The sequence below is a fragment of the Vicugna pacos genome, chromosome 17 (genome assembly GCF_048564905.1).
Source record: "Vicugna pacos chromosome 17, VicPac4, whole genome shotgun sequence".
Taxonomy (NCBI): Eukaryota; Metazoa; Chordata; class Mammalia; order Artiodactyla; family Camelidae; genus Vicugna; species Vicugna pacos.
In genome coordinates this window covers 30,414,370-30,437,493 of record NC_133003.1, presented here as the reverse complement: position 1 = coordinate 30,437,493, position 23,124 = coordinate 30,414,370, and the positions used below count along the sequence as shown (strand labels likewise).

The 23,124-nt window shown below is 38.3% G+C and overlaps 1 protein-coding gene across 5 annotated transcripts in view; it reads left to right on the top strand.

Moving 5' to 3' along the window:
- Positions 1-23,124, top strand: part of FHIT (fragile histidine triad diadenosine triphosphatase) — a 1,244,593-nt gene that overhangs the window by 293,990 nt on the left and 927,479 nt on the right. The gene's annotated exons all lie outside the window — the stretch shown is intronic.

Here is a 23,124-nt window from a genome sequence, read left to right as displayed (position 1 = left end):
TATTTATTATAGTTTTTTGCTTTGTGGTTATCACAAAGTTACATAAAACAGTCTTATAGCTGACAACAACCTAACTTCACATGCATACAAAAACTCTACATTTTTACACTCCTTCCTTCTTTATGTTTCTGATGCTACAATTCATCTTTTTTTATTTTTTAATATTGTGCACCCATTAAGAAATTATTGTAGTTATAGTTATTTTTAATACTCTTGTCTTTTAGCCTTTATACTGGAGTTGTAAGTGATTTCCTCACCATCATTACAGTATTTTGAATTTAACTATGTATTATCTTTACCAGGTGTTTTTATATTTTCATCTTTTCATGTAACCAATTAGCAGCTTTTTGTTTCAGCTTGGAGAACTCCCTTTAATATCTCTTTTAAGTCCAGTTTAGTGGTGATAAACTGCTTCATCTTTTTTTTGGTCTGGAAAGTTCTTTATCTCTCCTTCAATTTTGAGGTACAACTTTATAGGGTAGAGTATTCCTGGCTAAAAGTTTTCTCTTTAAACATTTTGAGTATATCATCACATTCCTTATGGCCTGCAAAGCTGCTGCTTAAAAATCCAGTGGTCATTTTATGGAGGTTCCTTTGTATGGAACAACTTGCTTTTCTCTTGTTGCTTTCTAGATACTCGCTTTGTCTCTGTCTTTTGACAATTTAATTATAATATGTCTTAGTGTGTATCTCTCTAGAGTCATCTTTCTTGGAATTTTTATGTCTCCTTGAATCTAGATGTCCGTTTCTTTCCTCAGCTTAGGGAGGTTTTCAGCTGTCATTTCTTTGAGTAAGCTTTCTGTCGCTTTCTCCTGCTTGTCAGACTCCTGTAACCCTATGACATGTATATTGATCTGCTTGATGGTATCTCATAAGTCCTTTAAGCTATCTTCATTCTTTTTCATTCCTTTTTCCTTTTGCTCCTTTGATTGGATGAATTACACTTCCCTGTATTTGAGTTCATGGATCCTTTTTGCTGTTTCATCGAGTCTGCTATTGAACCTCTGTATTGAATATTTCAGTTCATTTATTGTATTCGTCAGCTCTATGATTTCTCCTTGGTACTTCTTTATATTTTCTATTTCTTTGTAGACATTTTCACTTTGTTCATGCATTGCTCTCCTGATTTCAGGGAGCATCTTTATGACTGTTATTTTGAACTCTCTATTGGGTAAGTCATTTATCTCTGTTTCATTAAGATCAATTTATTGAGATTTACTTTGTTATTTTGTTTGGAGCATGTTTCTATGTTTATTTTCCTTCATTTTTTGTGTTGCTTTCTGTGCATTACATTAAATAGCCACCTTTCCCAGTCTTGGCAGACTGGTCTTTTGTAGGTGGTGAACCTCGCAAATCAGCCTGGCGTAAGCTCCTAGTTGCCTCTCGAACCTTTGTGGTTGTCTAGACTTTATCTTTGTTCTCAGTGCCTCCTAATACTTAAGAGTTTGCCAAGATCTGTTAGTGTCCCAAAGGGAAGGATTGCAGTGAGCACCTAGATGCAGGCTGATTAGAAGCCCAGCCCTCAGACAGCTAATGGAAAAGTATGCAGTTAAACACTTTCTAGGCAGAAAATGCAAGATAGGCATTTTTGCCTGCTCTCTCTACAATAAGCCTAGGTACACATGGATTGGTGTTCCTGTACCTGTTTAAAAACTGCTTTTTAAAAAACTATAGTCCTGTTGGACCTATTAATGTATGCCCTACTGGCTATCAGGGCTAGGTGACTCGATTGCCTGTCTCTTGGGTGACAGCCACAAAAGCTTTGGACACTAGACTTGAGTAAATGCTCCTTCCGGAAAGACCTTGTTTTATTGTTGGAGTGAGTAAGCTGGAGGGAGAAAGTTGGGGGAGTGCCCACTGGCTCCTGTGGGTTCCAAGGAGTATTGTGGACAGCCAGTAGATGTATGCATCTGAACTTGCAAGCTTACAGAATGAATTTTCAGACTATCAATTTTGGTTGTTATTTCAGTTATTGATTGCTGTTAACAAACTATCCCAGAACTTGGTCACTTAGACCAACAGTGATTCATTATTTCTCAAGGTTCTGTGAGTCTCAGGAATTGGAGCATAGCTCAGCTGGGTAGTTTTTCTGCTCCATTTGGTATAGGCTGGGTCATTCACTAGGTTGTATTCAGCTTGTGGCTCTGCTGGCCAGGAAAGATGGTCAAAGAAGGATTTATTCACATATCTGATGTGTTGAACTGACCTCAATCTCTCCACAAAGTGTTTTACCATTTGGTAATCTAGCCTGAATTTCTTTACTTCAAGGCAGCTAACTTCCTCAGAAAGCTCAAGTAGAAGTGGGGCATGGTTTCTTAGTTACTACATGTGGCATTCAGATACTGTTATCTTTGTGCATTCCTTGGCCAGAGGGAGTTGCTAGGCCAGTCCAGCCCATATTCAAGGGGAGAGGAAATAGATGTTACACCTTGAAAGAGGAATGGCGTGAGTGTTCAAGGGAAGAATTGATAGTAGCCATTTTGGAAACTACCACAGTTTTAAAGCATGGTGGAGTATGCTTTTTAAAAACTGTTTTTACTGATGTATTAAGCATACCTCGGCAGAGTTTAATTTTGGGTATATATGAACTCTGACAATTAAAAAAGTTAGATGAAGCAAAAATGGACATATATACATACATATATACATTTTAAAATTTCTATATGTTGAAGAATTAATGCTTTCTCTTATTTGACAACCACAATTTCACATTTCATCCTGTTTATCTTTTGACCTGTCACCCAAGAAGATCAGAGCTAAATTAAATCCTATTAACCCAATTTAGCCTCTTCTTCTTGTTCATGGCTTCGATATTCTCCTGTTTTACTCACTGTTTGTGTTAACATTTCTTTTGAGTCTTTTGAGGAGTAGCTATATACAAAATTTTTGAAATGAACCAAATACACATGTAGACCTTTCATGTCCACAGTGTAGTACAGAGAGCTCTGTCTTCAGAGTTAAGTAACAGAGGTTCAGGTCTTCATTATTCCTTCTTTGTCTCACTTTCTCCATCTGTAAATTAGTTTTTATAAGGAAGAGTTGGGTAATCGAAGGGCCTAATAAATGATAGCAATTAAAAATGGATCTTCACACAGATGAGTGCTTCTAAAACTGTTGAAATTTGAGTAAGGTTAATAGGTTCATCAGTGTCAAAATCCTGGGTGTGATATCTTACTGGACTTATGTAGAATGTTACCATGGGGAGAAACTAGGTAAAGAGTACACAAGATCTCTTGGTGTATATTTCTTATCACCACGTGTGAATCTATGATTATCTAAAAATAAAAAGTAAAAAAAAAAGTTGCAGAAATATCACTTCTATGCTATCCAAAGAAAACCATTGTTCTTTTTTTTTTATATGGACAGTATGCTGACTTTGGATATTCCTACTTATAAGATTATTGAATGCAACTGAGTGTTATCTTAAGTGTGTTTTTTATGTATCAACCAGATGGTTGCCAGCTATGAAATTGTTCTTTTATATAAATATCCAATGGCTTTGTTTTTCCTGTTAAGAATTAGTCAAGAAAGAAAAGTAGTTTAACATATTACTGTAAAGATAACTTTTAAAAGACATTATGAAAAAAATTAAAAAGGCTTTTGAAGCTCAGGATGTCTTCAGGAGGAACTGGGAGGTGCTGTGCTGATCCCAGAAGAAATTCAGTAGGATTGGAATTTGATCTGTGGAAATTTTGATTATAATCTTTGTATTCCTACACTGAGTGTAAAGCAGCTTTCCCTTCTGTCTTTACCTCCTGGCTTCCATTTAAAGCTTTTGGGAAATCTACTTTACATAAAACAAATAAAGAGTAAAATTCATACATTGAATGGAGTTGGAGAAAAATAAGATACTTAATGTGATTTAATTGTTAACATGCACTCTGAATCTTCCTGGTCTCTGTAGAACACAGAAAATGCCCTCAGGAGTTGAAAGTCAGAGTAAAACCTTCCCTCCAATGCTCCTATTTCCTCAAGTATCAGCAAACTCATAGCCTGGAAAGAAAGAGACCCAGATTCCAGGCATGATTTCATTACCAGCTTCCTATTTCTTTGGAAAAGTCATTTAATCTCTACAGATTAAATTGATCTGATGGATTTATACTTTCCCTAGTCCAAACTGAGGAGATTGGATTAGAGGTCTCTAAGATTCCTTTTATCTCAGATATTCAGTTATTTTCCTTATAGACATTTGTTTATATCAACCTACCTTTATATGAGTGTTTTCCTTTTATGTTTTCATAGAAAACAGTACTTACAGGGAGGCTAAAAGTACTTCTTAAATATTCTTTGTCTTTTTCTCCCCCAATTCTCCAGTGATACCTTAGCTCTGAGTTGTTTCTGGACATTTACTGCAATCTGGTGAGAACTCAGTACATACCTTTTTTGGTAAAAGGGAGAGTTAAAAGTTTGCTATATTATTCATTGTTTTCATCACAAACACTTCTATAGCAAATTTTAACCAACTCATAAAAAAAAAGACACATATGCAAAAAAGAAACAAACAAAAGTCTAAGCAGATCTGTGCATCAAGGTCAGGGAGGAAGAAGGAGAGGAAGGGGGGGTTGTTCTAGACAGTCTAGACTAAGGCTGGTCCAGCTCTGAGCACCAAGCCTCTTGGATGACTAAGGGAAAAAAGAGAAATGGGTTATGTGACTGTTATTAGCTACAAAAGGAAGCATGCCACTTTGTCAGGAGGGACAAAGTGTTTCCTAGCTGTAAGAAACACTTTCACTATGCATTGTTATATAAAAAATGCATAGTTGATAATGTTTGCAAATGTAGTCTAACAAAAGATGCTGTAAGATGATTGATCTAATTGTCTCTTCAATTCATGCTGGATAACGGACCAAGGAATGCTATAAACTGGAATTGTGAAAAGATGTTTCTATACGTTGCTAATATGTGGAATAGATATTTGTCTTTCTTATGAACAAATTTGATATAGGGCTAAAATGTTGAGAAAATGGAGGCATAGATTAGCAGGCATTCAAGATCAGTTTCTTCCTGACCTAATCAAGGAAGAGCCATTAAAGAAGGTGCACTAAAGAACTTGACATAGTGTTTTCTATTATCCATGAGTACTTGGAATTTTTCTCTTCCCAGGCATCTCCAGAACATGTTTTCCATTTACAGATTAGGTTAAGCACCCTGCCTTTCCATCTTGATGTCAACTGCTCTTATCTCCTTTCTGTTTAGTAAGTTTCTAGCATTTGTAAGCTTCAGATTTTGGATTATTTTCTTTTACCACAAATCACTGTGATATTTTGCTAAATACCATTGTCCCTGTGAGTGTTGTTATATGAAATAATGCTTTTGCCTTCGTTGCTCTCTTAGTCTTCTCATGATAATGACATATTAATTATGGAAAAGCCAAGATGATTTCAGGCAAAAATAATGGCTTTTCAAATTTTCATGAATATTGGATCACTTTCTTATTAGCATAGGCTTCTTGCCAAGTTTTTGAGTCCTTATAATTTGGATGGCAAGTGTCCTGGGGAAGGATCATATTTGCTTGTATGCTCTGCATGGCATTTGGCCTACATTCAGGAATTCATGGACATTAACCCCAAAATAACATAATCAAATTTGTCCAATAAACCCCCGATAATTTAGTCTTATGGGCTCAGTTTTATGTAGGGACATGTTTCTAAAGTAACTGGTATTAAAGCAAGGATGGGTTTTATGTATTTTATTTGTTCATGTAACAGATATTTATTGAGCACCTAATATGTGTCAGGCTATGTTTCAGGAAAGACAAATAGCGTTTTACTCTTATTGAGCTTTTACTTCATTGGAGGGAGAGGGAAAATAAATATGCAAACCAATAAATGAACAAGATAATTCAGACACTGAGGATAATTCTAAGGCTTTATATCAATGTGTCCGAGGTTGTTGGAGGAAGGGATAATTAGGCAAGGCCTTTGGAGGAGGTGACATTTCAGGAGAGAATTAAATGTTAAGCAGGAGCCAGCCATGCAAAAGATTTTGGGGAAAGTGTTCTAGGTATATATAAAGACTTGCTGAAGTAATGAACTTGTGATGCATGGAAAGAAAAAAGGCCAGTGTGACTGGAGATAGTAAGTGGAGAAGGGAGAGGATAATTGAAGATAAGGTAGGAAAAGTGAGTAGGAGCCAATTTTGCAGGGCCTCATACGTCTTGGTTAGGAGTTTGGAATTTCTCTTAAGTGTAGTGGATGACCACAGGGGAATTTTAGGTGAAGGCCTAACATGACCAGATTTATATGTTAGAACACTTGCTTTTGCTTATGGGTCTGTCAGTGTGGTTTTTTTAGTGGCTAAGGGAGCACTTTTGTGTGCAAGAACCTATTTACTATAACATGGGTTTTTAATTCATGTTTAATTTATTAAAGCTGTGTATTTTAAACTTAAGTTTTTAAAGTACTCAGATTAATTCAGAAATATTATAGCGCAATTTATGAATGTCATAAAGAATAAACTTTACTTCAATAATCCTTTGCATTTACTTAGTTAAATTTCTCCATCAGCATTTTAAAATACATTTCCAAAACACTTTTACTTTCCCTGTAAATACACCTGATACTTGGAAGGACAAGCTCACAACCCAAACAGGCAAAACCTTTCCAAGCTTTTAAACCGTATTTGGACTCAAATACGCTAAACACATAAATATGGTAAATCAAGTTATCTTAAACATCCTAGTTCCACTTAAAAACAGTTAAATTATCTTAAAACTCTACCTAAAATCAGAAGTCAGTAGTTAATTTAACATTTAAAACTGGAATCACAAGGCTAATCTGTCAGATTTTTAAATATGATAAATTCTCTTAAGCATTATAAATACTTGATACTAAGCATTCCAATTGCCCAGTGCCTAACTTAACCCAAAAGTGTGAACACCATGGGTTTCACTCACCTTATGACCTCTCTGTTTAATTCTTATCTTTCCCAAGGTTGAAAAATCCCTTACCTACTAACAGAATATACATTTCATGGGGGTTCAGGTTAGGTTTTCAAGTAACATGAGATTATGTTTTCATGTAAAGTTGTGAGGTCAACAATTTATGACCACAATATGGTCACTTCTTCAGAGAGCTCTGACTGGGATGAACCTGGGGCATAGATATACATAAATAATATGAAACGACTCTTCCTTAGCTGGAGATTGATACCATGAAACATCTTTTTTTTTTTTTTGGCTTTCTTTTTCATTGAAGTATAGTCAGTTTACAATGTTCTGTCAACTTCTGGTGTACAGCATAATCCTGAAACATTTTTCATACTTGTTTAGAGTGAGAACTGTTTTGCCAATCCCATTTCTTCGTTATTTACTACCTGTGTAACTTGGGGCAATTTGATCAACTTTTCTGAGCCTCAGTTTCCTATCTATAACATAGAGATAATGGTCACATCCACTGCATACAATAGTTATGAAGATCCTATGCAGAAATATACATGAAGTCAGGACAGTGTCTGGCATGCACTAGGAGCTCAAAAAGGTTATATTTACCATTATTATCATTTATAGTGCCTTCAAGTTTTACCTTCAAGTAACTATGGATCTTTTGGACTCAGTTAACCTACATTTTATAAATTTCATGCTATGTGAAAAATGTCAGAGGCCCATTAAATCAAAGATCCCTTTATGCTTAATGAGCACAGTGAACTGATTTGCACTGTTGTAGAGGGACTGAGGATATGATGTGTCTGGGGGTTGAGTCTGCAGACTTACCATGGTATTTTAGGAGCATGCAGAGGAGTAGCAGTTCAAATAAGAGGTCAATATTAAAGGTGGGAGTAGAATGGTCAGTCTCACATATTGTAGGAGGGCAACTCTAGGCAGTGGATAGAATTCTGTGGTGGGGAATCCAGGAGCCACAAACGTGGTGCAGAAAGGTGAATGTCAGACGAGTAATAGGCATCAGAAAAGGTTCCCAAGGTAACAGGGTCTGTAGCTCTGAGCAGATTTGAATGTGTAGATCGGAAGAAAGATTAAGAAGCCAGTGAGGGCCAGAGTTCATTCCTAGAGGGATTTGAGTCCTAGGCAAGTGACCAAAGGAGTCAGGAGGTGGAAGTTTGGGGATAAGAAGAGAATATCGTTGAGCACTCACTGTTGCCTGACAAAAGCTCCCATTTTTCTGTATACTCTGTGTTATCTCATTTCACTCATGAGAGACTCAAAAAGTAAATCTTGTTGCTTGTATTTTACAGATGATGCAAGGAATAATAAAGTAAACATTTCCAAGGTCATACATTCAATAAGTGGTAGAAGATAAACACAAGTCTTCTTATTTTAAAGGTCATGGTCTCTCCATGACAGCACGCTGCTGCAGAAGTGACTTGATGTTCCCAGAGCATTGATCTAGATAGCCTTAAATCTCTCCTGCCACGTGTCATGACTAGTCCTGAGATGAGGATGAGTGGAGACTGCAGAAGGGAGCTAGGTATCGGAGCACAGCTCCTGGAAGAAGAAGCCTGCAGAAACTGGGTAAGGGTAGAGCCTAAGCAACAACTCAAGTATAGGTTCCTTGCTCTGTCCTTGGCCTGGTCACTCTGCCCTGAATGGAACTCTGCTTTTCCACTGGATGTAGAAGGGAGAGAAAGGTAAACTAGATGACTTATGGAAGTGATTCTTAATTTCTGAATGTGAAAAAAGATTTGAAGAGGTTTCCTAGAAAAATATATGTAGCCTCGCAGTAATGTCATTCCACATTCAGTCTCGGAGGGTTCACAGAGCTCTTGCAGCAATTCAAGGATTTGGTCACCAGCCCAAGAGAATCTTTAGACCAAGAAAATATTTAGACCAAGGATGCAGAGCCTTTTCAGAAGTGTTTCCTTAGAGGAGCGCTGGCATTATTGCAAGATGCTGCTGCTGCTGGCAACAAACATTTATTTAGAGTTTAAAATATACCAACCTCTGTTTTACTTAATTCTTTTTTAAAGTCTGACAACAACCCTACAAGGTAGGTATTATCATTAGCCTTGTTTATACAGTTGAGAAAATGGCTCAGAAAAGTTCAATAATAAGCTCAAGGTTACAGAGCTGGTAAGTAGGGATGTGCTCAATAAAGTTCAACAATGTCATAACTTAAAAAAAAAAAACCATGCGAGTTTTTGATCTGGTATGGTTGGCAAGTGGGGACAATGTTCAACACATACCATATAAATAAACAGTGATATTAGGTTTTTTATTGCAGGCACTTGCCTGGGGTGACAAATGGCACCTGCCACACTTTAAAATTCCATAGCAGCAAGCCTCACTGCTTAGCTTTCTGCTGGATTTCCTATATATCACAGATGTTCATCTGTATTTTGTAAAGGGTTTTGCCAGTGAAAAAATACTCTATGAAATGGGAAGTACTCACTAACCAGGTAACATTTCTTTCTGTTAGCAAATTATACAATTAATATGGAGCATTTTTAAGCAGTGGTTTTACTGCAAAAGGACTTTAAAGCTACTAGCCAATTAAGCTTTCCCATATCCTTATGGAGTCAGTCAATCTCAATTTCACCATTTTTGTCCTGTGGGCCACTATTAAGACCTTGCATATGCCAGGACCATCAGATAGAGCCAGCTTGGAAGGTTTGTGTACTTCCAGACAAACTTCATGCAGAGAGAATGGTAAATTCATCTGTAGAAGAAGGCAGTGCCTTTGTGGGAGAACACACAGAGCAACAAAGGAACTTGTTGAAAGACACAAGACTACAAAGCAAATCCACAGCTCCCTGGGGCAGCTGTGAGTACTTACTTGTACCGGGCTGTTACTGAATATTTTCCTGACAGAACAGAAAACAACCTGCCCAATTTTACATGTGTCTCTTTGGTGAGAGCCGTAGGTGGTTATCAGAAAAAGCATTCAGTGGTTTCAAATCTTTTTTCCTTCAAGTGTAATCACCTAGAGGGCAAAATTGTGTCCTTGTGTGTTCTGATTCATCTACTTCAGTTCTGCTTTGCTGTTTTCTTTATGAAGCTGTCGAGGAGTGTTCTCTCTTTCTCTCTCCCTCTTTCTCTGTCCTTTTTTCTCTTCCTTCAAAATCAAACCAAACAACAAACAAACACACAAACAAAAAAAAACACAAGTTGGTTGGCTCACTACTCTACTAGTTTCCCATGCATTCATAAACCTTGAAGCTCAAACCTAAGAACATAAGAGTTATAGGCATGTTGCAGGAGTGTCTGATGAGCAGGAAGGTAAATAATAAATAATCTTTACTTTTTGAAGGGGAACAATTTAAGCATCTTTGCCTTCAAACTCGAAGGAAAAACTCTTCTGGACTTCTGTGAGTTGTTGCCAGTCCTTGGTTATATTACTACCCAATAATTCAGAGATTCCTGAAAGGAGTTAAACAATTTTAAGGCCACCATAAATTTTATTATTATTTCCTGGGATGTATGACTTGGGCACTCAGGGTGATCATTAAATTTGTATTCTCTGTGAATCATTCTGAGTGAGGGTTTGTCTCCAAAAATGATCATTATTTTTTGTTATGTTTTCAAAAGGAAAATTGATGTTATGGGCTAATGACTGAGGAAAATGATTTTTGAAAATAACATGGGATTATTTTTGAGCATAATTTTCTGTGTTCAAAAACCTCAGAAACCTGGAAGCAAAACTAGCCAGCATGTAAAAATGCAGAGAGAGACCTATTTTTGCTCCTCGAGAATTTTTTTGGGTAGAAGAATTGAAGACAAAAAGAAAGAAGGAAAGACGACAGGAGGGCAAAGGGAGAAAGATGTCCCACTGATGTGAAATATTTGATTGCCCTTTTCCCAAGGTGTCACCCAGAAAGTATGTATTTATTGAAGTCAAAGTGAAGTGGTATTACACTGAGTTACAGTTTTATAGACCCCTGAGGTGGACAATTCATGTTAGAAAATTAGCTTCCTGCCTTCCTACTACAAGTTTTTAATATGTGTCAAGTTGTTTACTGCCTGCAAATATTTTTTGCAATAGGTGCTTGTGAGATAGAGAAATAGCTGAAAGCATTTCCTTATAGCAGGGAATTCATACAACAAACAAAACAAAGCAGGCAGTTATGGCAAAATTAAAGCCTCTTTCAGGAGTGTGTGACGTTTAGGGCCACACAGCAGGTAAAATGTACTGTCCCTTTCAGAATGATGTGTTCAGTAAAGTGTGTTCACCTGCTTATATCGCAAAAGATGTTTTCTCAAATCATTTCAACTGCATCTGTATTTGCCTCAGCATAATCCTTTTAAAAAACACAGTAGAATATTTAGAGTCCTGAATTACGTGTTAAATATGTCCATTCCTGGACATCTTCCTAATTTACATAGAACCCTTTAAAGACGAAAATTATCATCATGATCTGAGAAATTCACTATTTCAAAAAATGGTAAGATTTAGTGCTAAGAACATTGTCGTGAAACACTTCTGCTGTGCGACTGGTGGTGGCATTATGTGTGGGTGAATTCCTTTTGCTGAACAGTTTGACAGCAGAGAGCCTGATCAAAAGAGAAGATCCTCTGAGAAAAGAATTCTAGGGGAGTTTCCCAGGTAGTAATGTGACAGAAGTGGAGCAGAATATTCATTGCAGTTGCATTATAATGCTGTCTATAATTTCATTGTGAAGGCAATGATAAAATATGCAAATAGGTTCTGATATAATTTATTAAAATAGTTCTGATATAATGTAAAAAAGAAGAAGATGCAAAATGGCAGGTAGGCAGGATCTGCAGATATGCAAGAAGAGGCAGGTATGTGGATAAGACAGGAAGGCAAGAATCACAAATGGAAAGTGGAAACATATGCAAACAAGTTCACAAGGGATTTATTTCTTTTAAAACCTGTGTTATTGATGTTACTGTTGTGTCATTTTTTAGAAAATCTCATTTGGTGCTTCCTATCCACGGGTTCCATATCTGTAGATTCAAGTAAACATGGTTCAAAAATATTTGAAAAAAAAATTCCAGAAAGTTCTAAAAAGCAAAATGTAAATTTGCTGCTTTGATGACAACTTGCTATGTTGGCAACATTTACATTGTATTTACAAATATTTACATAGTGTTTACATTGTATGAGATATTATATGTAATCTAGAAATGTTTTGAAGTATATCGAAGGATATACATAGGTTATGTGTAAATACTATGCCATTTTGTATAAGAGGCTTGAGCATTTGCAGATTTTGGTATTCTTGGGGGATCCTGGAACCAATCCTGCAAGGATACCTAGGGACAATTGTAAGTAAGAGTAAGCTGGCACATACATAAATAAGAAAATGCTCCAGTGGGGCCACGCTGACAATGCCCAGGGCATCCCCCTGAAAGCAGGCTAAGTGACTTCTACCCCTGGCAGCTCTTTTTGGGGTGGCGCTCATTTATCATGGTCCATGGTCTAAAGTATGGAAGATTCTTCTTTTCAGGATAGACTCATTACCCAAGCTTGTGAGACTGAGTACTAGCCCAGGATGCCCCACTGTGATTTTACAGTGAGCAATTGAACCATTGCACAGAATATGGGGTCAGTACAACCAGTGCATTCTGTCCTCTATGGAGGCCTCAGCACCATGGGGATCCAGAGCATCAGAACTTTGCCTGTTTTGCATGAGAAAAGAACCAAAGGAGCTGAGTGGCATGGCTATGTTTTCATATGATATGACTGTCAGCCTTCAGATAGCCTGATACCAGTCTCACGATGAGGATGGTGTAAGGGAGGAAAATAATTTTCCTTTTACCTTACTGAGTTCTTAGCTGAGACCCTTGTAATAAAAGACAAATTGACATAAGAGAAAAACAAACAGAAGTTTATTAACATGTATACCTCATATTATACACGAGAGAGAACCAGGGAAAAATGAATGACTCCTGAGGTAGCTTAGAATTCAGACTTAAATACTATCTTAATAGGGAAAAGGTGGGGGTTGGAGATGTAGACATCTTAGGGGAGAGGAAATGATTTTTAGGAAAGATGAATGGGCCCTTAGAAGAACAGATGAGAGGTATGGTAGTTGGTGGCAAAGTTTATCTGGGTGTGGTGTGGATTTTGTCTCCTCACCTGTATGACAAGTCAGTCTTCCCTGGTTGATGAAACTCCCAAGGAGGGGTTTATGAAAACTGAGTTTCTTTTGGAGGATTTGTCTTTAGGCAGATAAGGGGAGTTCAGAGAAAGCCTCTCCTTGCATTTGCTGCTTTTCAAGTGCCTACAGCTCAAAATAATTTATATACCAAGGTGGCCCATTTTGAGGTGGCATGTTTTCCTACCCTTCAATGGTCTTGCCCTGAGAACTGAAGCTGTGTGGCCTCAGTTGCCTACAGCCTCCTGTATCTCTCTCCAGAATAGGGATGCCCTTCTCTGTACATCAGAATACCAAATGGCCATTAACTGAACACTTCTTTTCCCTAAAACAGTACTTAAATGGCCACTGCCAACATCTGTTTCTGTAGCTCTTCTTTGTCTGTTTTACCATGGCTGACCACTTTTCCCCCCTTTAAAAATGTTAATATATTCCACCAGTTCCAAGTCAAGTTCTGTTGACCGTTTTCTTCCAGGGTGATTAAATATCTCTGTATTGATCCATTACGTAGGTAACAGAGCAATATTAGTTTTCTCATTTCTCACTTCTTGTGGGCATGCACTTTACTGTTGCTGACATATACTGAAAACAGCAGGTGACAGAGTTGAGGAGCCAGGAGAATTTAAACATCAGATCAAAGAGGCAAATGGAAACTGGGAAAAGTCAATAGAGAATGTGTGCATTGTGGCGGACTATTTGCAGGTGCCCGTGATATTTACTATAAATCTTTATAAGAAAAAAATAAAGAATAAAATCAAATTTGCTTCATTTGTTCTTTTGCCAGAGCCTACACTGAATAGTAGGGCAAGGTATTTGGATCCCTTGGGACCTTAGCAAAAAATACCAAGAAAGTACTGTCCCTCTTTGTTTGTGTCAGATATGAGTGTTTGCAGTTGTATCAGCTCCTGCAATAGGAGAAGGTGGATGGTATAATGTGCAGTAATGGTAGCCCTTGCTTAAACTCTGGCTCTCGTTTGTCTATACTGGCACTTCTAGGGTGGCTGTGGAATCTCCAAACCACTTTTTCTCTTCCTTCTTGGAAGTGGTCCTTTGGTCTTTAGGAACCGTAATTGCTCACCACCTGGTTCTCTGGCAAAAGTTATTTAGATTAGAGTTGGGATTTTTAGTCCAAAATTGGCCTGCTGGGGTCTTTCTTCCTGGAATTTGAGATTCAGAACTGGGCAGTCATTCTCTGTGTGTGACTGGAACTATGACAGGTACACCTGAGATCTGGGGTTGGCCATATTTCTCCATGAGGATAGAAGAGTGGAGAAAGGAGACTGTATTCCGTAGCTTCTTGCTTACCTTCCATTTTCTGGCATTGGGGGAACTGGCTGCATCTCTGTCTCTGAGTTCTTGAGACACTCGTTGTGCCCTTGTAATGAACCCTACTTCCATTTTATCCTAGTTTCTGCTACTTGGAAGAGACTTACTAATACATTATCTACCACAAACAATGGCATAAGAAAAATATTCCTCAAAAATCAGAAGAATTGGTATTACATGGAGATGATAGGATTTAGGTGAAATAAGTATTATCTTCAGATTTAGTATTTTAAGGCTATTTTTGAGTCTCTGGTAAAACTTTGCAAACCCTTCCTGTTGAGTTGTCAGACCTTTTCCTTACATAAGGGACCAATCTGAGGTCAGTTCCTTGGGTCTTGGTTAACCTGAAATCCCTTCAAAATGGCAAAAACTGGACTGTAGTACAATGTTTAAAGGCCAAAGACTGATGAACTCTAAATTGTACAGAATTAAAATAAGTTTCTCAGAAGTTCCCCTCGTCTCTTTCCTTGCTCCCCATCCTGCCCCCAAACCCACAAATATTCAAAGATATTTGAGACTGAGATGGGCTTTTGAATTGCTACTTGATGTTGTAATGCACATCCTGATATAACTGGCCTGGAACTTTGCTTTTAGAATAAGAAGCAGGAATGCCTATTTGATTGTGTCTTTAGACTATTAAATTCTATTTGCAAATGAGTTTCAAAGAGGTTTGGTTTGAGGAGCTAACGTGGGAGATAATGTATGTATGAAAAAGTTTAGCTAAAATTTATCACAATACACTTATCAAAGACCATTTGCTACTCATTGAGAAATAGCATGTCACAATGAAAATAAATTGTCAATGAATCTGATCCATGGATTAATTGGAAAGTATCATTTATTTATAGGGAAATAAGGGAGCTCTGTTTGTAAGAGAAAGGGCTTCTTGAGTCTTTCTGCTTCTTATTGGTTGTTTCAAAGTGTTGAATTTAATAAGGCACAAGCAAAACTAGGAAGAGAATAGGGAGTGACAGGCATAGAGCAGTAAGTGTAATGTACAGCGAGAGAGGGGCATCCATCACGCCGGAGCACTTTCTTGGTAGAGAAAGAAAGCATTGCTGTGTAAAATGGGATAGCTCTGAAGGAATTCCAAGTCTTTATTTTTGGCCATTCAGCTGTAGACTAGGGTTTCACAAGACTCATGTTGGTTTAGACGTTATGAAATACTGTTTTCCAAATGGAAATATATGGCTTGTAATGTCAAAGGAAAAGAAAGCAAAAGAAAGAGGAATGCTCCTGGCCAGGGCGTCAATAATCCTGTTACTCTGAGATCTGTAATGATCACCCAAGGGCAGTAGCTCACTCTCCTGCTGCCTTTCCAACCCTCTGTATGTTTTTATTTAAAAACCTTTGATTCTATTAAGATATTTCATAACAAGCTATGTCCTGGTATGCACGTAGATTTGTCATTGAGAAAGGTTATGTAACACATGACTTATAAACTACCTGTACCATTTTCTTCATTTCTCTGCTTTTTGGAATCATTCTGTTTTCGTGAGGACAGGCTAGGTTATGCTACATATTCACCTCCAAACCCCAGTGGCATAACATGAAGGAAGATTTATCTCTTGCTCAAGGTACATGTCCAACACAGGTTGTCTGGGACCTCTGCTTATTATAATCAGTCAGGGACCAAAGGTGATAGAGCCACCTGTGATGCCATGGCCAGAATATGTGACCTTCTAAGGGAAGATAAACTAGAGAATTAAATGTGTTTTTTTCCCCTGATTTAACCCTGAAATGAAGTATATTACTTTTTCTCATATCCTGTTGGGTAAAGCTAATCACATGGTCCTACCAACCAAAGAAGCTTAGATGTGCAGGCATCTCTATACCCAGAGCCGAAGGAGCTTTGCTGATGAAACTGACAGTACCTAAAAGAATGTCTACCACAGTTGAACTTTCTTAAGGCTTTGTTTCTCTGTAAATTCAGCTCACAGCAATAACCTCTTCCTTTGAAGATCTGTTAACACTTGAGTGTGCCATTCATTTGGCCCTTAGCTTTCACTCTCTTTAATATGCAAATGTACAACTTATGTGCATATGTGAATACGAATAAATCTTTGTATCTTTATGACATTTCCTATGTTTGATTATGAGTTTCATGAAAATGGACAGTATATAGTTTTTGCATCACCCATAGTGCTTTGCATGTCCAGTAAGTGTAGAATGAATGTAGTTTATGGGTGAAGCATGTGTTCAAATGACACGGAATACATAATAAGCAAATTTGCTAATTTTACTTAATTTATTCCACCACGCATAGGAGCTTCCTTATGGGAGGAGGCGTTCATGTCAAATTAATCAAGAGTCTTTGTAATCTTTCTCTGGTCATTGAAAAGACTACCGTGGGCTCTTCTTGCTAAGGACCATGAACACTTTGTGGTAGAACACTTTTAATTCTTCTGGCTTTTGCTCAGTGAGGAAGAAAGAAAAAAAGGAGAAAAATCTGAAGAGAAAAAACCTAAGAGTTGAGGAAAATGATTTTAGTAGTCAAGAAGGAGGGAGGAAAATCACTTGAACCCAGTTAATCAACAAGCAAGAGAAGGGAGGACGTAACAATGTGTAAGACGTGGCGCTTGTCTGCAGCTTGTGTGCTAAGATAAGACATAATTATGGACAAAGTGCTAGATATATACAGCAACGTGTGAGGTATTCCATCTGCAGAGTTGCTACTAGACAAAGCTTGAGAAACCCTCTGTGTTATTGATCTATTGCACTATTTAAACCACTGCATTTCAAAACAAGTTATGCTGAAATGCAGTGGTTTAAAACTGCAATAAATGTTTATTAGCCCATTGTATTTCTTTAGGTCAGGAATTTGGGACAGGCTTAGCTGGGTTGTTTTGTTTCTAGATTTCATATATCAGCTGGTTCTATGGTCATCTGAGGGCTTGACTGGTGCTGGAGGAACCACTTCCAAGGTGTCTTACTCACATACCTGGCAGGTTCCTGGTGGCTGTTGGTGGGAGGCCTCTGCTCCTCTCCATGTGGGCCTCTCCACAGGCTGTTTGAATATCTTCAACATGTCGTGACTGGCTTCCCCTAGAGGTAGGACAAGGTGAAAGCTTTAATGTCTCTTATCATCTAGCCTCAGAAGAACACATCATCATTTATGCAGTATCCTATCCTGTTGGTTACAGAAGTCAGCCTGTTCCATATCAAAGTCAACTATCTAGAGGCAAAAATCACTGGAGACTATCTTAAAGGCTGGGTATCACACCATCTACACTTTTGTTGGGGGGAGAATCAGATTAAAATACATATCAAATACATTCTTTTCAGAGGCTGGATAGGATAAGTCATAAAAAAATAAGTCTGGGTGTATTTGTGGCAGAAGTATGGAGCCTCTGGGAAATGATGATGTGCCTGTTTGACTCAGTGTCTCCAGCTGTGCAGACTTCCTCTCTCCTCCTTGCTGTTTGCTTCTCTGAGTCACTTCTTAGCCACTGCCAGAGCAGGATGGTTTTGACAATTAAAAAAATCTATAATTGTATGAAAAAGAACTCTGATTTCCCTCTAAGTAAACCTTTTCTGTGGAAAATTAGCTGTTCAGTCTATGTACTCTATTTCTCCTAGGAGCAGCAAAGCTGGTTGGGAGGAAATACTAATTTTTTAGATTTTGCTGGTGAAAAGATATGGGGCCCTCTCTTGGCCTCAGCCTTCTTATCTGTGAAATGGTGATAACCAGGCCTGTCTCCCAGGGCGTCTTGAGACTTAAGTGACATAACAGATGTGAAGCACCTAGCATAGAGCTTGAGACAACTGGTGCCTAATAAATGCTTCGTCTTACCTCCGTAGAGAGTCTCTTCATACTTAGAGGAATGAAATACGTATAAATGATTAAAACAAAAATTCAGAATGTCATAAGTTTTTTAAAAAAAAATTATAATTGTTTTGTTTTTGACTTTGTTCTTTGGTCCTTTGTAACACAGGTTTTTACCACTTGAACCCTTACTTTCTTTTTCTCCTAAAAAAAATATGCTGGACCTATATTTGGAACTTTGGGGTTGTGATCATAAGGGTTCAGGAAGAACTAGACTATCAGTAATGGTAATGATGACAACAGTAACAATTATGTTTTGGTCAAGTTTGGTCAGTGGTTTTCAACTGAGGACAATTTTACCCCTCAGGTGACATTTACCAATGTCTAAAGACATTTTTGGTTGTCACAATTAAGGGAGAAGGTACTCTAGACATCCAAGTTGGTAGAGGCCAGGGTTGCTACTGAATATCCTACAATGTATAGGACAGCCCTCCATGACAAATAGTTCTGTAGTTCAGTATATCAGTAGTGTTCAGGTTGAGAAACCCTGAGGCAGACTAACTGCTGTAATGAGCAACATCAAATCTCAGTAACTTAACAGAAAAAAAAGTTTATTTCTTACTCATTCAGAATCCATTGCAAATGTTTCTGGAGGGCGGCTCTACTCAGAGGTTGGGGTGGGATCTATGTTCCTTCCATCTTGTAGCTCTGACTTCTTCATTGAGTAACATTCAGAGTCATTGAGAATGGAAAAGGAAAGATTAAGGGGCAGAGCCTGAAAGACCTCTGTGGACCCATCCAGGAAGAAGTGTACATCACTTCCGCCACATTCCATGGATCAGAACTCAGTCATTTGCACCCACCCAGTAGTATCAGAGCTGGTCTGGCTGTGTGCTTGGGTGGACACTAGTGATTTTTGCCAGAAACATGACAGTAACAACAGCATTAACTCCAACAACATCTAACATTTACTGAGCTCTTCCATGCTAGGCATGCATAATATAATTTACCTGATGTTGTAACTGAGGTTCAAAAATGATGATAACCTTTTCCAGTTTGTTCAGAGGTCTATGGGGGAGCCAAGAGGTGAACCCGAGTCTATCTCCTTCCAAAGTGCTTACTACTCGATACTCTAGTTAGAGCAGGAATTGAATACTAGTCTTAGTGGGGCTTCATTTTTATGAAATAGAAACTATACCCATAAGTACCATACGTGCAGAATGTTTGAGGCTTAAACTTAAAACTGAAACTGCTCAAACAATCTTTCCTAAAGAGCTGCTGAAATCCTTTTTAGGAAATATCAATATGCAGATTGCAATCCAAGTTTTTGTCTGGATCACAAGAGAATAGACAGGAAGAGATGAATATCATGGATGAAGGCTGTTGCAGTGCTTTTAAGTCATCCTGTTGCACTTAGGCATTGCAGTCTGTGATTATATATATTTCATATATGTCTTCAGTAGTCCAGGGGGACTGCGGGCCGAGGTAATGAGCACTGCTAGGAATCTTGACATCAAACTCTAAATGTTTTCAGTGCTGCAGAGTTTCAAGAAAGTGGGCCTTCCTTGAAGTGAATGGCTATTTCTGTCTTATTTAGGTAATTTATTCTTATCTGTCTCACATTAGTGGAGGGCCTTGTGTCACATGTAATAGTTATAATAAGACAATGACCAAAGCTTCTTCTTAGGGGTGGATGGCACTTTGGATTTTACTGTCATGGAGCAAGAAGGAAGATAGAACAGAAGCCCTCACTTCATAAAGGCCACACTGGTAGACAAAGCAGTATGAGTAGGTAAGAGATGTGAACAGAGTTCAGAATCTTCCTTCAGAGTAAAACTGCAGCAGTTTCCTGGAATGTTCTAATCGACTTTTAAGGGTCTGAAAGCTGGTCATAGACGTAATGGCTCTGAATGCTGCTGCCCTCATTGTCGGCTTCTGCTTTGACCATGTAATAGCACAAAATTCTCCGCAAGTTCTCTATTTTGCACCATTATAATTGAATGTCTAATCTTACTGCTTAAAAGCTTTTATTATTTTAAAAAAAACTGTTCTTTTTCCCTCTCTCCTCCTCTGCTGAACCCTGCCTTTCTCTTTCTGTTTTCTTTCAAGAGTACTTGTATTATCACATTGGTTTAGACCTTTGATACAATTAGCCATTCAGAAAGTGTTCACTGCCATTTGTGTACTAGGTATTAGCCACTGTGCTGGGCACTGGGTCAGAGCAGTGACCAGGACAGACATGGGTCCACCTAACTGCAAGGAGGTCATGTGCTCAGATGAGCGCTGGTACTTTTTGCCACAAACAACAGCACCATCCATAACAGTACTAGCTAACATTTATTAAGCTCGTATACTTTCAGCCCAGTCAAATTTGGGTTTTGTTTCTGATGGTGATGGCGAGAATGTCAAAGAACCTCCACTAACAATCACTGCATGCTCACTTTGTGGTCAGCACCAGAGCAAGGGCTTTCCATGTATTATTTCATTTAATCCTCATAAGCCCCTGTTGGAGAAGTTTTTGTCATTATCTCCATTTTATAGACAAGAAAACTGAGGCCCAGAAAGATGAGTGATTTATATCAAATCACACAGCTGGTACGTGGAGAAGCTAGGTTACAAATCCAGAGCTGTCTTACTCCTTAGCTTGTGCTCTAAACTCAGCTGTTCAGAACCACGGAGCATGTTAGGAAAGACATTGATCTTTCCTTCATTTCTAACTAAAAGAGTAAAAGGCGTGTCCCAGTCATTAAAACCATCCTTAATAATTTTTTCTGTTCTTATAACTGTATCATGAGTCTATTTTCATAGGTGCCCTTGAATTGTAAAAGCCCTCACTCCCAAGATGGTGTCAGCACAATGGTAAATTATAACTAGCCATCAGTGTTTGTAGACTGAAGCTTACTATTTGCCAGAAACTAGATGGAAGAGGTGACCTGATCCTTGACTTCCTTGTTCTTACAATTTAGAAGAGAAGGCAGTCATTAACCAATTAATCACACATGTGATGAATATTATAAGGGGAGAAGAAAAGAGTGCTCTGAGAAGTCTACCACATTGGTATTAGAATGGAGCATGGTTAGGGATAGCCTCCTTGTTAAAATGGGTATTATCTCTGAAGCCAAGTATGAGGAGACATTAGATGAATGAAGAGGATGTATAGGATATTGTGTTGTCTTGAGGCCTGACAGAGTGTGGTAGGATCTATGCACTGAAAGAAAATGGCCAGGGGGCAGAGCACAGAGAGGACAGTGTTGGAGGAGGTAAAGATAGGGAGGCAGGCAGGGGCAGATCATGAAAGACCTTATGGATTGCAGTAAGGTTTGGGGCTTTTATCACTGAAAAATGATGAGCCATTGAAGATCTTTAGGCAGAGGGGGGACATGCAATATTTCAATTTTTAAAGGATGACTTTGGCTGCAGTATGGAGAAGGGGTTAAATTGAGAGATGAGTTTGAAGACTTGCATGAGGGTTGTTGTAGTTCTGCAGTTTTGGGAACTGGTAAATCAGCTCTTCTTTCCCTATATCTGTACCTTTTGTAATTTTGAAGACATCAACCATATCATAACTCATCCCATCACTGTCAGCTGAGAAGCAAATGTATCTGCCTTGAATGTATTACTACTTCAGTTGATGAGCTCTGAACCTTTTCCATTGCAGTTGTTGGGACCCAGGACAGACACCCACAAAATATGCCTTAATGACAATTGATTATTTTGAATTGAAGTTTCTTAAGAAATGGCTAATGCTAGAGGGACATTCTGACACTCCTTTCTGTCTCCCTAAAAGCAGAAAATAATGTCTCACGTGAAAGGTGCACTCCCTGCATCTGGAAGTAGAAGGACACCCTTATCACCAAAGATAAGGAATTTGCGGCCAAGAAGCCTTTGTGAACAACCTCTGTTACCTCTTTAACTTACAACCTCCAGCCCAAACTCTATGTAGAGTTTTCATTGATTGGACATTTGAAACCTGAGTTTCTCTGTCCTGTCAATTCCTCACAAATTTATTGGTTCTTTGTCTAACAAAATATAAAAGCTGCCTGCTCTGGCCATTTCTTCAGTCTCATTTCTGTGAGACCTCCATGCACACGAAGTAAAATTTGTTTATTTTTCTCCTGTTAATCTGTTTTGTGTCCATTTTATTATTAGTCCTGCCACAACAGCTCAACAGGAGTACAGTGGGAAACTTCCCTTTCCCTGACGCTGTGTTCCCCTGCCCGCCTCCATGCCCTCTGCCAAATTAAATATTGAGAACAGTCTCCTTTTTCTCTTTATCAAATATTCTGACACACCATCATGATTACAGCTTAATTTCACTCCTCTGAGCAGAAATGATGCATTTTCCTCCTAAATAATAAGCTCCTTATACCCTCACATTACCTAGCATGGATGTGTACATGATTCTTTGCTTTTCTTGCTTGTTTTTATTTCTTTTGGATTGGTTTCACCTTCCTTCTAGCTCATTCGTCTTGTCAGTCTTATATGAAGAGTTTCTTTGGGCTGGAGAGAGGGGAACATACATCCTTCTAGGCTGTGGAAGATACGCTACTGAGTATCAGAACTTTAAAGGGGTGCAACTGGGATAAACTAATGAATGTAGTTACTTTTGCTCCATAGCAAATGGAGGTTGATGTTAGGGTGGTGTATGAGCTGTGAATGTTTTCTGTTATAAGTAGCAAAATTCAAGTAATATTAACTTAATCCATAGTGATATTTATGTACTTAAAAGAACACAGGAGGTAGGGGGTCCCAGGTTGATTTGGTAGCTCAGTAATGTCATGAAGGACCCAATCTCTTTCATCCTGTGACTCTTTGATCTTTTGGCTTGTTGCCTCTTGGTCAAAAACTGGCTGCCATAGCACCAAAAATGAAGTTTTTACATGACAGTGTCCAAAAAAAGAAAGAAGAGGTAGGTGAAAAAAAGCTTTTCTCATCGTGCAACACTGGCTTTGTATCAAAAGCGAAGATCATTCATGGAAACCCCAGTCTATTTCCCTTCATTGGTTAGAACTAGGTCA